The sequence below is a fragment of the Ornithodoros turicata genome, unplaced genomic scaffold, assembly GCF_037126465.1.
Source record: "Ornithodoros turicata isolate Travis unplaced genomic scaffold, ASM3712646v1 Chromosome21, whole genome shotgun sequence".
Taxonomy (NCBI): Eukaryota; Metazoa; Arthropoda; class Arachnida; order Ixodida; family Argasidae; genus Ornithodoros; species Ornithodoros turicata.
In genome coordinates, this window is record NW_026999337.1 from 270,439 (window position 1) to 285,133 (window position 14,695).

Consider the following 14,695-nt stretch of genomic DNA (forward strand, 5'->3'; position numbering starts at 1 on the left):
TCTAGCGTTGTATTTTTTTACGGACCCCTGAAGGTGGGAACCCCTCTGTTTTCTATGTGAACTTCGCATAGGTTTTGTGGCTGAACTACGAGACAGATCGGAATGCGGAAACTTTCATTGGAAAGGTGACCTCAAGATCTCTTAACTCTGGGAACTGGAATATCGCTCTAGCGTTGTAATTTTTTTACGGACCCCTGAAGGTGGGAACCCCTCTGTTTTCTATGTGAACTTCGCATAGGTTTTGTGGCTGAACTACGAGACAGATCGGAATGCGGAAACTTTCATTGGAAAGGTGACGTCAAGATCTCTTAACTCTGGGAACTGAAATATCGCTCTAGCGTTGTAATTTTTTACGGACCCCTGAAGGTGGGAACCCCTCTGTTTTCTATGTGAACTTTGCATAGGTTTTGTGGCTGAACTACGAGACAGATCGGAATGCGGAAACTTTCATTGGAAAGGTGACGTCAAGATCTCTTAACTCTGGGAACTGAAATATCGCTCTAGCGTTGTAATTTTTTTACGGACCCCTGAAGGTGGGAACCCCTCTGTTTTCTATGTGAACTTCGCATAGGTTTTGTGGCTGAACTACGAGACAGATCGGAATGCCGAAACTTTCATTGGAAAGGTGACGTCAAGATCTCTTAACTCTGGGAACTGAAATATCGCTCTAGCGTTGTAATTTATTTTACGGACCCCTGAAGGTGGGAACCCCTCTGTTTCCTATGTGAACTTTGCATAGGTATTGTGGCTGAACTACGAGACAGATCGGAATGCGGAAACTTTCATGGGAAAGGTGACGTCAAGATCTCTTAACTCTGGGAACTGAAATATCGCTCTAGCGTTGTATTTTTTTACGGACCCCTGAAGGTGGGAACCCCTCTGTTTTCTATGTGAACTTTGCATAGGTTTTGTGGCTGAACTACGAGACAGATCGGAATGCGGAAACTTTCATTGGAAAGGTGACGTCAAGATCTCTTAACTCTGGGAACTGAAATATCGCTCTAGCGTTGTAATTGTTTTACGGACCCCTGAAGGTGGGAACCCCCTGTTCAGATCGGAATGCGGAAACTTTCATTGGAAAGGTGACGTCAAGATCTCTTAACTCTGGGAACTGAAATATCGGTCTAGCGTTGTAATTTTTTTACGGACCCCTGAAGGTGGGAACCCCTCTGTTTTCTATGTGAACTTTGCATAGGTTTTGTGGCTGAACTACGAGACAGATCGGAATGCGGAAACTTTCATTGGAAAGGTGACGTCAAGATCTCTTAACTCTGGGAACTGAAATATCGCTCTAGCGTTGTAATTTTTTTACGGACCCCTGAAGGTGGGAACCCCTCTGTTTTCTATGTGAACTTCGCATAGGTTTTGTGGTGAACTACGAGACAGATCGGAATGCGGAAACTTTCATTGGAAAGGTGACGTCAAGATCTCTTAACTCTGGGAACTGAAATATCGCTCTAGCGTTGTAATTTTTTACGGACCCCTGAAGGTGGGAACCCTCTGTTTTCTATGTGAACTTTGCATAGGTTTTGTGGCTGAACCACGAGACAGATCGGAATGCGGAAACTTTCATTGGAAAGGTGACGTCAAGATCTCTTAACTCTGCGAACTGAAATATCGCTCTAGCGTTGTAATTTTTTTACGGACCCCTGAAGGTGGGAACCCCTCTGTTTTCTATGTGAACTTTGTATAGGTTTTGTGGCTGAACTACGAGACAGATCGGAATGCGGAAACTTTCATTGGAAAGGTGACGTCAAGATCTCTTAACTCTGGGAACTGAAATATCGCTCTAGCGTTGTAGTTTTTTTTACGGACCCCTGAAGGAGGGAACCCCTCTGTTTTCTATGTGAATTTTGCATAGGTTTTGTGGCTGAACTACGAGACAGATCGGAATGCGGAAACTTTCATTGGAAAGGTGACGTCAAGATCCCTTAACTCTGGGAACTGAAATATCGCTCTAGCGTTGTAATTGTTTTTACGGACCCCTGAAGGTGGGAACCCCTCTGTTTTCTATGTGAACTTCGCATAGGTTTTGTGGCTGAACTACGAGACAGATCGGAAAGCGGAAACTTTCATTGGAAAGGTAACGGCAAGATCTCTTAACTCTGGGAACTGAAATATCGCTCTAGCGTTGTAATTTTTTTACGGACCCCTGAAGGTGGGAACCCCTCTGTTTTCTATGTGAACTTCGCATAGGTTTTGTGGCTGAACTACGAGACAGATCGGAATGCGGAAACTTTCATTGGAAAGGTGACGTCAAGATCTCTTAACTCTGGGAACTGAAATATCGCTCTAGCGTTGTAATTTTTTTTACGGACCCCTGAAGGTGGGAACCCCTCTGTTTTCTATGTGAACTTCGCATAGGTTTTGTGGCTGAACTACGAGACAGATCGGAATGCGGAAACTTTCATTGGAAAGGTGACGTCAAGATCTCTTAACTCTGGGAACTGAAATATCGCTCTAGCGTTGTAATTTTTTTACGGACCCCTGAAGGTGGGAACCCCTCTGTTTTCTATGTGAACTTCGCATATGTTTTGTGGCTGAACAACGAGACAGATCGGAATGCGGAAACTTTCATTGGAAAGGTGACGTCAAGATCTCTTAACTCTGGGAACTGAAATATCGCTCTAGCGTTGTAATTTTTTTTTACGGACCCCTGAAGGTGGGAACCCCTCTGTTTTCTATGTGAACTTCGCATAGGTTTTGTGGCTGAACTACGAGACAGATCGGAATGCGGAAACTTTCATTGGAAAGGTGACGTCAAGATCTCTTAACTCTGGGAACTGAAATATCGCTCTAGCGTTGTAATTTTTTTACGGACCCCTGAAGGTGGGAACCCCTCTGTTTTCTATGTGAACTTCGCATAGGTTTTGTGGCTGAACAACGAGACAGATCGGAATGCGGAAACTTTCATTGGAAAGGTGAAGTCAAGATCTCTTAACTCTGGGAACTGAAATATCGCTCTAGCGTTGTAATTTTTTACGGACCCCTGAAGGTGGGAACCCCTCTGTTTTCTATGTGAACTTTGCATAGGTTTTGTGGCTGAACTACGAGACAGATCGGAATGCGGAAACTTTCATTGGAAAGGTGACGTCAAGATCTCTTAACTCTGGGAACTGAACTATCGCTCTAGTGTTGTAATTTTGTTACGGACCCCTGAAGGTGGGAAGCCCTCTGTTTTCTATGTGAACTTCGCATAGGTTTTGTGGCTGAACTACGAGACAGATCGGAATGCGGAAACTTTCATTGGAAAGGTGACGTCAACATCTCTTAACTCTGGGAACTGAAATATCGCTCTAGCGTTGTAATTCTTTTTACGGACTCCTGAAGGTGGGAACCCCTCTGTTTTCTATGTGAACTTTGCATAGGTTTTGTGGCTGAGCTACGAGACAGATCGGAGTGCGGAAACTTTCATTGGAAAGGTAACGTCAAGATCTCTTAACTCTGGGAACTGAAATATCGCTCTAGCGTTGTAATTTTTTTACGGACCCCTGAAGGTGGGAACCCCTGATTTCTATGTGAACTTTGCATAGGTCTTGTGGCTGAACTACGAGACAGATCGGAATGCGGAAACTTTCATTAGAAAGGTGACGTCAAGATCTCTTAACTCTGGGAACTGAAATATCGCTCTAGCGTTGTAATTGTTTTTACGGACCCCTGAAGGTGGGAACCCCTCTGTTTTCTATGTGAACATTGCATAGGTTTTGTGGTTGAACTACGAGACAGATCGGAATGCGGAAACTTTCATTGGAAAGGTGACGTCAAGATCTCTTAACTCTGGGAACTGAAATATCGCTCTAGCGTTGTAATTTTTTTTACGGACCCCTGAAGGTGGGAACCCCTCTGTTTTCTATGTGAACTTCGCATAGGTTTTGTGGCTGAACTACGAGACAGATCGGAATGCAGAAACTTTCATTGGAAAGGTGACGTCAAGATCTCTTAACTCTGGGAACTGAAATATCGCTCTAGCGTTGTAATTTTTTTACGGACCCCTGAAGGAGGGAACCCCTCTGTTTTCTATGTGAACTTTGTATAGGTTTTGTGGCTGAACTACGAGACAGATCGGAATGCGGAAACTTTCATTGGAAAGGTGACGTCAAGATCTCTTAACTCTAGGAACTGAAATATCGCTCTAGCGTTGTAATTCTTTACGGACCCCTGAAGGTGGGAACCCCTCTGTTTTCTATGCGAACTTCGCATAGGTTTTGTGGCTGAACTACGATACAGATCGGAATGCGGAATCTTTCATTGGAAAGGTGACGTCAAGATCTCTTAACTCTGGGAACTAAAATATCCCTCTAGCATTGTAATTTTTTTACGGACCCCTGAAGGTGGGAACCCCTCTGTTTTCTATGTGAAGTTCGCATAGGTTTTGTGGCTGAACTACGAGACAGATCGGAATGCGGAAACTTTCATTGGAAAGGTGACGTCAAGATCTCTTAACTCTGGGAACTGAAATATCGCTCTAGCGTTGTAATTTTTTTTACGGACCCCTGAAGGTGGGAACCCCTCTGTTTTCTATGTGAACTTCGCATAGGTTTTGTGGCTGAACTACGAGACAGATCGGAATGCAGAAACTTTCATTGGAAAGGTGACGTCAAGATCTCTTAACTCTGGGAACTGAAATATCGCTCTAGCGTTGTAATTTTTTTACGGACCCCTGAAGGAGGGAACCCCTCTGTTTTCTATGGGAACTTTGCATAGGTTTTGTGGCTGAACTACGAGACAGATCGGAATGCGGAAACTTTCATTGGAAAGGTGACGTCAAGATCTCTTAACTCTGGGAACTGAAATATCGCTCTAGCGTTGTAATTTTTTACGGACCCCTGAAGGTGGGAACCCCTCTGTTTTCTATGTGAACTTCGCATAGGTTTTGTGGCTGAACTACGAGACAGATCGGAATGCGGAAACTTTCATTGGAAAGGTGACATCAAGATCTCTTAACTCTGGGAACTAAAATATCGCTCTAGCGTTGTAATTTTTTTACGGACCCCTGACGGTGGGAACCCCTCTGTTTTCTATGTGAACATTGCATAGGTTTTGTGGCTGAACTACGAGACAGATCGGAATGCGGAAACTTTCATTGGAAAGGTGACGTCAAGATCTCTTAACTCTGGGAACTGAAATATCGCTCTAGCGTTGTAATTTTTTACGGACCCCTGAAGGTGGGAACCCCTCTGTTTTCTATGTGAACTTCGCATAGGTTTTGTGGCTGAACTACGAGACAGATCGGAATGCGGAAACTTTCATTGGAAAGGTGACATCAAGATCTCTTAACTCTGGGAACTAAAATATCGCTCTAGCGTTGTAATTTTTTTTACGGACCCCTGAAGGTGGGAACCCCTCTGTTTTCTATGTGAACTTTGTATAGGTTTTGTGGTTGAACTACGAGACAGATCGGAATGCGGAAACTTTCATTGGAAAGGTGACGTCAAGATCTCTTAACTCTGGGAACTGAAATATCGCTCTAGCGTTGTAATTTTTTTTACGGACCCCTGAAGGTGGGAACCCCTCTGTTTTCTATGTGAACTTCGCATAGGTTTTGTGGCTGAACTACGAGACAGATCGGAATGCAGAAACTTTCATTGGAAAGGTGACGTCAAGATCTCTTAACTCTGGGAACTGAAATATCGCTCTAGCGTTGTAATTTTTTTACGGACCCCTGAAGGAGGGAACCCCTCTGTTTTCTATGTGAACTTTGTATAGGTTTTGTGGCTGAACTACGAGACAGATCGGAATGCGGAAACTTTCATTGGAAAGGTGACGTCAAGATCTCTTAACTCTAGGAACTGAAATATCGCTCTAGCGTTGTAATTTTTTTACGGGCCCCTGAAGGTGGGAACCCCTCTGTTTTCTATGGGAACTTTGCATAGGTTTTGTGGCTGAACTACGAGACAGATCGGAATGCGGAAACTTTCATTGGAAAGGTGACGTCAAGATCTCTTAACTCTGGGAACTGAAATATCGCTCTAGCGTTGTAATTTTTACGGACCCCTGAAGGTGGGAACCCCTCTGTTTCTATGTGAACTTCGCATAGGTTTTGTGGCTGAACTACGAGACAGATCGGAATGCGGAAACTTTCATTGGAAAGGTGACATCAAGATCTCTTAACTCTGGGAACTGAAATATCGCTCTAGCGTTGTAATTTTTTTTACGGACCCCTGAAGGTGGGAACCCCTGTTTTCTATGTGAACTTCGCATAGGTTTTGTGGCTGAACTACGAGACAGATCGGAGTGCGGAAACTTTCATTGGAAAGGTGACGTCAAGATCTCTTAACTCTGAGAACTGAAATATCGCTCTAGCATTGTAATTTTTTTACGGACCCCTGAAGGTGGGAACCCCTTTGTTTTCTATGTGAACTTCGCATAGGTTTTGTGGCTGAACTACGAGACAGTTCGGAATGCCGAAACTTTCATTGGAAAGGTGACGTCAAGATCTCTTAACTCTGGGAACTAAAATATCCCTCTAGCATTGTAATTTTTTTACGGACCCCTGAAGGTGGGAACCCCTCTGTTTTCAATGTGAACTTCGCATAGGTTTTGTGGCTGAACTACGAGACAGATCGGAATGCAGAAACTTTCATTGGAAAGGTGACGTCAAGATCTCTTAACTCTGAGAACGGAAATATCGCTCTAGCGTTGTAATTTTTTTACGGACCCCTGAAGGTGGGAACCCCTTTGTTTTCTATGTGAACTTTGCATAGGTTTTGTGGCTGAACTACGAGACAGATCGGAATGCGGAAACTTTCATTGGAAAGATGACGTCAAGATCTCTTAACTCTGGGAACTGAAATATGGCTCTAGCGTTGTAATTCTTTACGGACCCCTGAAGGTGGGAACCCCTCTGTTTTCTATGTGAACTTCGCATAGGTTTTGTGGCTGAACTACGATACAGATCGGAATGCGGAATCTTTCATTGGAAAGGTGACGTCAAGATCTCTTAACTCTGGGAACTAAAATATCCCTCTAGCATTGTAATTTTTTTACGGACCCCTGAAGGTGGGAACCCCTCTGTTTTCTATGTGAACTTCGCATAGGTTTTGTGGCTGAACTACGAGACAGATCGGAATGCGGAAACTTTCATTGGAAAGGTGACGTCAAGATCTCTTAACTCTAGGAACTGAAATATCGCTCTAGCGTTGTAATTTTTTTTACGGACCCCTGAAGGTGGGAACCCCTCTGTTTTCTATGGGAACTTTGCATAGGTTTTGTGGCTGAACTACGAGACAGATCGGAATGCGGAAACTTTCATTGGAAAAGTGACGTCAAGATCTCTTAACTCTGGGAACTGAAATATCGCTCTAGCGTTGTAATTTTTTTACGGACCCCTGAAGGTGGGAACCCCTCTGTTTTCTATGTGAACTTCGCATAGGTTTTGTGGCTGAACTACGAGACAGATCGGAATGCGGAAACTTTCAATCGAAAGGTGACGTCAAGATCTCTTAACTCTGGGAACTGAAATATCGCTCTAGCGTTGTAATTCTTTTACGGACCCCTGAAGGTGGGAACCCCTCCGTTTTGTATGTGAACTTCGCATAGGTTTTGTGGCTGAACTACGAGACAGATCGGAATGCGGAAACTTTCATTGGAAAGGTGACGTCAAGATCTCTTAACTCTGGGAACTGAAATATGGCTCTAGCGTTGTAATTCTTTACGGACCCCTGAAGGTGGGAACCCCTCTGTTTTCTATGTGAACTTTGTATAGGTTTTGTGGCTGAACTACGAGACAGATCGGAATGCGGAAACTTTCATTGGAAAAGTGACGTCAAGATCTCTTAACTCTGGGAACTGAAATATCGCTCTAGCGTTGTAATTTTTTTACGGACCCCTGAAGGTGGGAACCCCTCTGTTTTCTATGTGAACTTCGCATAGGTTTTGTGGCTGAACTACGAGACAGATCGGAATGCGGAAACTTTCAATCGAAAGGTGACGTCAAGATCTCTTAACTCTGGGAACTGAAATATCGCTCTAGCGTTGTAATTCTTTTACGGACCCCTGAAGGTGGGAACCCCTCCGTTTTGTATGTGAACTTCGCATAGGTTTTGTGGCTGAACTACGAGACAGATCGGAATGCGGAAACTTTCATTGGAAAGGTGACGTCAAGATCTCTTAACTCTGGGAACTGAAATATGGCTCTAGCGTTGTAATTCTTTACGGACCCCTGAAGGTGGGAACCCCTCTGTTTTCTATGTGAACTTTGTATAGGTTTTGTGGCTGAACTACGAGACAGATCGGAATGCGGAAACTTTCATTGGAAAGGTGACGTCAAGATCTCTTAACTCTAGGAACTGAAATATCGCTCTGGCGTTGTAATTTTTTTTACGGACCCCTGAAGGTGGGAACCCCTCTGTTTTCTATGTGAACTTTGCATAGGTTTTGTGGCTGAACTACGAGACAGATCGGAATGCGGAAACTTTCATTGGAAAGGTGACGTCAAGATCTCTTAACTCTGGGAACTGAAATATCGCTCTAGCGTTGTAATTTTGTTACGGACCCCTGAAGGTGGGAACCCCTCTGTTTTCTATGTGAACTTCGCATAGGTTTTGTGGCTGAACTACGAGACAGATCGGAATGCGGAAACTTTCATTGGAAAGGTGACGTCAAGATCTCTTAACTCTGGGAACTGAAATATCGCTCTAGCGTTGTAATTTTTTTACGGACCCCTGACGGTGGGAACCCCTCTGTTTTCTATGTGAACATTGCATAGGTTATGTGGTTGAACTACGAGACAGATCGGAATCCGGAAACTTTCATTGGAAAGGTGACGTCAAGATCTCTTAACTCTGGGAACTGAAATATCGCTCTAGCGTTGTAATTTTTTTTACGGACCCCTGAAGGTGGGAACCCCTCTGTTTTCTATGTGAACTTTGTATAGGTTTTGTGGCTGAACTACGAGACAGATCGGAATGCGGAAACTTTCATTGGAAAGGTGACGTCAAGATCTCTTAACTCTAGGAACTGAAATATCGCTCTAGCGTTGTAATTTTTTTACGGACCCCTGAAGGTGGGAACCCCTCTGTTTTCTATGGGAACTTTGCATAGGTTTTGTGGCTGAACTACGAGACAGATCGGATTGCGGAAACTTTCATTGGAAAGGTGTCGTCAAGATCTCTTAACTCTGGGAACTGAAATATGGCTCTAGCGTTGTAATTCTTTACGGACCCCTGAAGGTGGGAACCCCTCTGTTTTCTATGTGAACTTCGCATAGGTTTTGTGGCTGAACTACGAGACAGATCGGAATGCGGAAACTTTCATTGGAAAGGTGACGTCAAGATCTCTTAACTCTGGGAACTAAAATATCCCTCTAGCATTGTAATTTTTTTACGGACCCCTGAAGGTGGGAACCCCTCTGTTTTCTATGTGAACTTTGCATAGGTTTTGTGGCTGAACTACGAGACAGATCGGAATGCGGAAACTTTCATTGGAAAGGTGACATCAAGATCTCTTAACTCTGGGAACTGAAATATCGCTCTAGCGTTGTAATTTTTTTTACGGACCCCTGAAGGTGGGAACCCCTGTTTTCTATGTGAACTTTGCATAGGTTTTGTGGCTGAACTACGAGACAGATCGGAGTGCGGAAACTTTCATTGGAAAGGTGACGTCAAGATCTCTTAACTCTGAGAACGGAAATATCGCTCTAGCGTTGTAATTTTTTTACGGACCCCTGAAGGTGGGAACCCCTTTGTTTTCTATGTGAACTTTGCATAGGTTTTGTGGCTGAACTACGAGACAGATCGGAATGCGGAAACTTTCATTGGAAAGATGACGTCAAGATCTCTTAACTCTGGGAACTGAAATATGGCTCTAGCGTTGTAATTCTTTACGGACCCCTGAAGGTGGGAACCCCTCTGTTTTCTATGTGAACTTCGCATAGGTTTTGTGGCTGAACTACGATACAGATCGGAATGCGGAAACTTTCATTGGAAAGGTGACGTCAAGATCTCTTAACTCTGGGAACTAAAATATCCCTCTAGCATTGTAATTCTTTTACGGACCCCTGAAGGTGGGAACCCCTCCGTTTTGTATGTGAACTTCGCATAGGTTTTGTGGCTGAACTACGAGACAGATCGGAATGCGGAAACTTTCATTGGAAAGGTGACGTCAAGATCTCTTAACTCTGGGAACTGAAATATGGCTCTAGCGGTGTAATTCTTTACGGACCCCTGAAGGTGGGAACCCCTCTGTTTTCTATGTGAACTTTGTATAGGTTTTGTGGCTGAACTACGAGACAGATCGGAATGCGGAAACTTTCATTGGAAAGGTGACGTCAAGATCTCTTAACTCTAGGAACTGAAATATCGCTCTAGCGTTGTAATTTTTTTTACGGACCCCTGAAGGTGGGAACCCCTCTGTTTTCTATGTGAACTTTGCATAGGTTTTGTGGCTGAACTACGAGACAGATCGGAATGCGGAAACTTTCATTGGAAAGGTGACGTCAAGATCTCTTAACTCTGGGAACTGAAATATCGCTCTAGCGTTGTAATTCTTTTTACGGACCCCTGAAGGTGGGAACCCCTCTGTTTTCTATGTGAACTTTGCATAGGTTTTGTGGCTGAGCTACGAGACAGATCGGAGTGCGGAAACTTTCATTGGAAAGGTGACGTCAAGGTCTCTTAACTCTGGGAACTGAAATATCGCTCTAGCGTTGTAATCTTTTTACGGACCCCTGAAGGTGGGAACCCCTGATTTCTATGTGAACTTTGCATAGGTCTTGTGGCTGAACTACGAGACAGATCGGAATGCGGAAACTTTCATTAGAAAGGTGACGTCAAGATCTCTTAACTCTGGGAACTGAAATATCGCTCTAGCGTTGTAATTGTTTTTACGGACCCCTGAAGTTGGGAACCCCTCTGTTTTCTCTGTGAACTTCGCATAGGTTTTGTAGCTGAACTACGAGACAGATCGGAATGCGGAAACTTTCATTGGAAAGGTGACGTCAAGATCTCTTAACTCTGGGAACTGAAATATCGCTCTAGCGTTGTAATTTTTTACGGACCCCTGAAGGTGGGAACCCCTCTGTTTTCTATGTGAACTTTGCATAGGTTTTGTGGCTGAACTACGAGACAGATCGGAATGCGGAAACTTTCATTGGAAAGGTGACGTCAAGATCTCTTAACTCTGGGAACTGAAATATCGCTCTAGCGTTGTAATTTTTTTTACGGACCCCTGAAGGTAGGAACCCCTCTCTGTTTTCTATGTGAACTTTGCATAGCTTTTGTGGCTGAGCTACGAGACAGATCGGAATGCAGAAACTTTCATTGGAAAGGTGACGTCAAGATCTCTTAACTCTGGGAACTGAAATATCGCTCTAGCGTTGTAATTCTTTTTACGGACCCCTGAAGGTGGGAACCCCTCTGTTTTCTATGTGAACTTTGCATAGGTTTTGTGGCTGAACTACGAGACAGATCGGAGTGCGGAAACTTTCATTGGAATGGTGACGTCAAGATCTCTTAACTCTGGGAACTGAAATATCGCTCTAGCGTTGTAATTTTTTTACGGACCCCTGAAGGTGGGAACCCCTCTGTTTTCTATGCGAACTTTGCATAGGTTTTGTGGCTGAACTACGAGACAGATCGGAATGCGGAAACTTTCATTGGAAAGGTGACGTCAAGATCTCTTAAATCTGGGAACTGAAATATCGCTCTAGCGTTGTAATTTTTTTTACGGACCCCTGAAGGTGGGAACCCCTCTGTTTTCTATGCGAACTTTGCATAGGTTTTGTGGCTGAACTACGAGACAGATCGGAATGCGGAAACTTTCATTGGAAAGGTGACGTCAAGATCTCTTAAATCTGGGAACTGAAATATCGCTCTAGCGTTGTAATTTTTTTACGGACCCCTGAAGGTGGGAACCCCCTGTTCAGATCGGAATGCGGAAACTTTCATTGGAAAGGTGACGTCAAGATCTCTTAACTCTGGGAACTGAAATATCGCTCTAGCATTGTAATTTTTTTTACGGACCCCTGAAGGTGGGAACCCCCCTGTTCAGATCGGAATGCGGAAACTTTCATTGGAAAGGTGACGTCAAGATCTCTTAACTCTGGGAACTGAAATATCGCTCTAGCGTTGTAATTTTTTTACGGACCCCTGAAGGTGGGAACCCCTCTGTTTTCTATGTGAACTTCGCATAGGTTTTGTGGCTGAACAACGAGACAGATCGGAATGCGGAAACTTTCATTGGAAAGGTGACGTCAAGATCTCTTAACTCTGGGAACTGAAATATCGCTCTAGCGTTGTAATTTTTTACGGACCCCTGAAGGTGGGAACCCCTCTGTTTTCTATGTGAACTTCGCATAGGTTTTGTGGCTGAACTACGAGACAGATCGGAATGCGGAAACTTTCATTGGAAAGGTGACGTCAAGATCTCTTAACTCTGGGAACTGAAATATCGCTCTAGCGTTGTAATTTTTTTACGGACCCCTGAAGGTGGGAACCCCTCTGTTTTCTATGTGAACTTCGCATAGGTTTTGTGGCTGAACTACGAGACAGATCGGAATGCGGAAACTTTCATTGGAAAGGTGACGTCAAGATCTCTTAACTCTGGGAACTGAAATATCGCTCTAGCGTTGTAATTTTTTTACGGACCCCTGAAGGTGGGAACCCCTCTGTTTTCTATGTGAACTTCGCATAGGTTTTGTGGCTGAACAACGAGACAGATCGGAATGCGGAAACTTTCATTGGAAAGGTGACGTCAAGATCTCTTAACTCTGGGAACTGAAATATCGCTCTAGCGTTGTAATTTTTTACGGACCCCTGAAGGTGGGAACCCCTCTGTTTTCTATGTGAACTTTGCATAGGTTTTGTGGCTGAACTACGAGACAGATCGGAATGCGGAAACTTTCATTGGAAAGGTGACGTCAAGATCTCTTAACTCTGGGAACTGAAATATCGCTCTAGCGTTGTAATTTTGTTACGGACCCCTGAAGGTGGGAAGCCCTCTGTTTTCTATGTGAACTTCGCATAGGTTTTGTGGCTGAACTACGAGACAGATCGGAATGCGGAAACTTTCATTGGAAAGGTGACGTCAAGATCTCTTAACTCTGGGAACTGAAATATCGCTCTAGCGTTGTAATTCTTTTTACGGACCCCTGAAGGTGGGAACCCCTCTGTTTTCTATGTGAACTTTGCATAGGTTTTGTGGCTGAGCTACGAGACAGATCGGAGTGCGGAAACTTTCATTGGAAAGGTGACGTCAAGATCTGGGAACTGAAATATCGCTCTAGCGTTGTAATTTATTTTACGGACCCCTGAAGGTGGGAACCCCTCTGTTTCCTATGTGAACTTTGCATAGGTATTGTGGCTGAACTACGAGACAGATCGGAATGCGGAAACTTTCATTGGAAAGGTGACGTCAAGATCTCTTAACTCTGGGAACTGAAATATCGCTCTAGCGTTGTATTTTTTTACGGACCCCTGAAGGTGGGAACCCCTCTGTTTTCTATGTGAACTTCGCATAGGTTTTGTGGCTGAACTACGAGACAGATCGGAATGCGGAAACTTTCATTGGAAAGGTGACCTCAAGATCTCTTAACTCTGGGAACTGGAATATCGCTCTAGCGTTGTAATTTTTTTACGGACCCCTGAAGGTGGGAACCCCTCTGTTTTCTATGTGAACTTCGCATAGGTTTTGTGGCTGAACTACGAGACAGATCGGAATGCGGAAACTTTCATTGGAAAGGTGACGTCAAGATCTCTTAACTCTGGGAACTGAAATATCGCTCTAGCGTTGTAATTTTTTACGGACCCCTGAAGGTGGGAACCCCTCTGTTTTCTATGTGAACTTTGCATAGGTTTTGTGGCTGAACTACGAGACAGATCGGAATGCGGAAACTTTCATTGGAAAGGTGACGTCAAGATCTCTTAACTCTGGGAACTGAAATATCGCTCTAGCGTTGTAATTTTTTTACGGACCCCTGAAGGTGGGAACCCCTCTGTTTTCTATGTGAACTTCGCATAGGTTTTGTGGCTGAACTACGAGACAGATCGGAATGCCGAAACTTTCATTGGAAAGGTGACGTCAAGATCTCTTAACTCTGGGAACTGAAATATCGCTCTAGCGTTGTAATTGTTTTTACGGACCCCTGAAGTTGGGAACCCCTCTGTTTTCTATGTGAACTTCGCATAGGTTTTGTGGCTGAACTACGAGACAGATCGGAATGCGGAAACTTTCATTGGAAAGGTGACGTCAAGATCTGGGAACTGAAATATCGCTCTAGCGTTGTAATTTATTTTACGGACCCCTGAAGGTGGGAACCCCTCTGTTTCCTATGTGAACTTTGCATAGGTATTGTGGCTGAACTACGAGACAGATCGGAATGCGGAAACTTTCATGGGAAAGGTGACGTCAAGATCTCTTAACTCTGGGAACTGAAATATCGCTCTAGCGTTGTATTTTTTTACGGACCCCTGAAGGTGGGAACCCCTCTGTTTTCTATGTGAACTTCGCATAGGTTTTGTGGCTGAACTACGAGACAGATCGGAATGCGGAAACTTTCATTGGAAAGGTGACGTCAAGATCTCTTAACTCTGGGAACTGAAATATCGCTCTAGCGTTGTAATTCTTTTTACGGACCCCTGAAGGTCGGAACCCCTCTGTTTTCTATGTGAACTTCGCATAGGTTTTGTGGCTGAACTACGAGACAGATCGGAATGCGGAAACTTTCATTGGAAAGGTGACGTCAAGATCTCTTAACTCT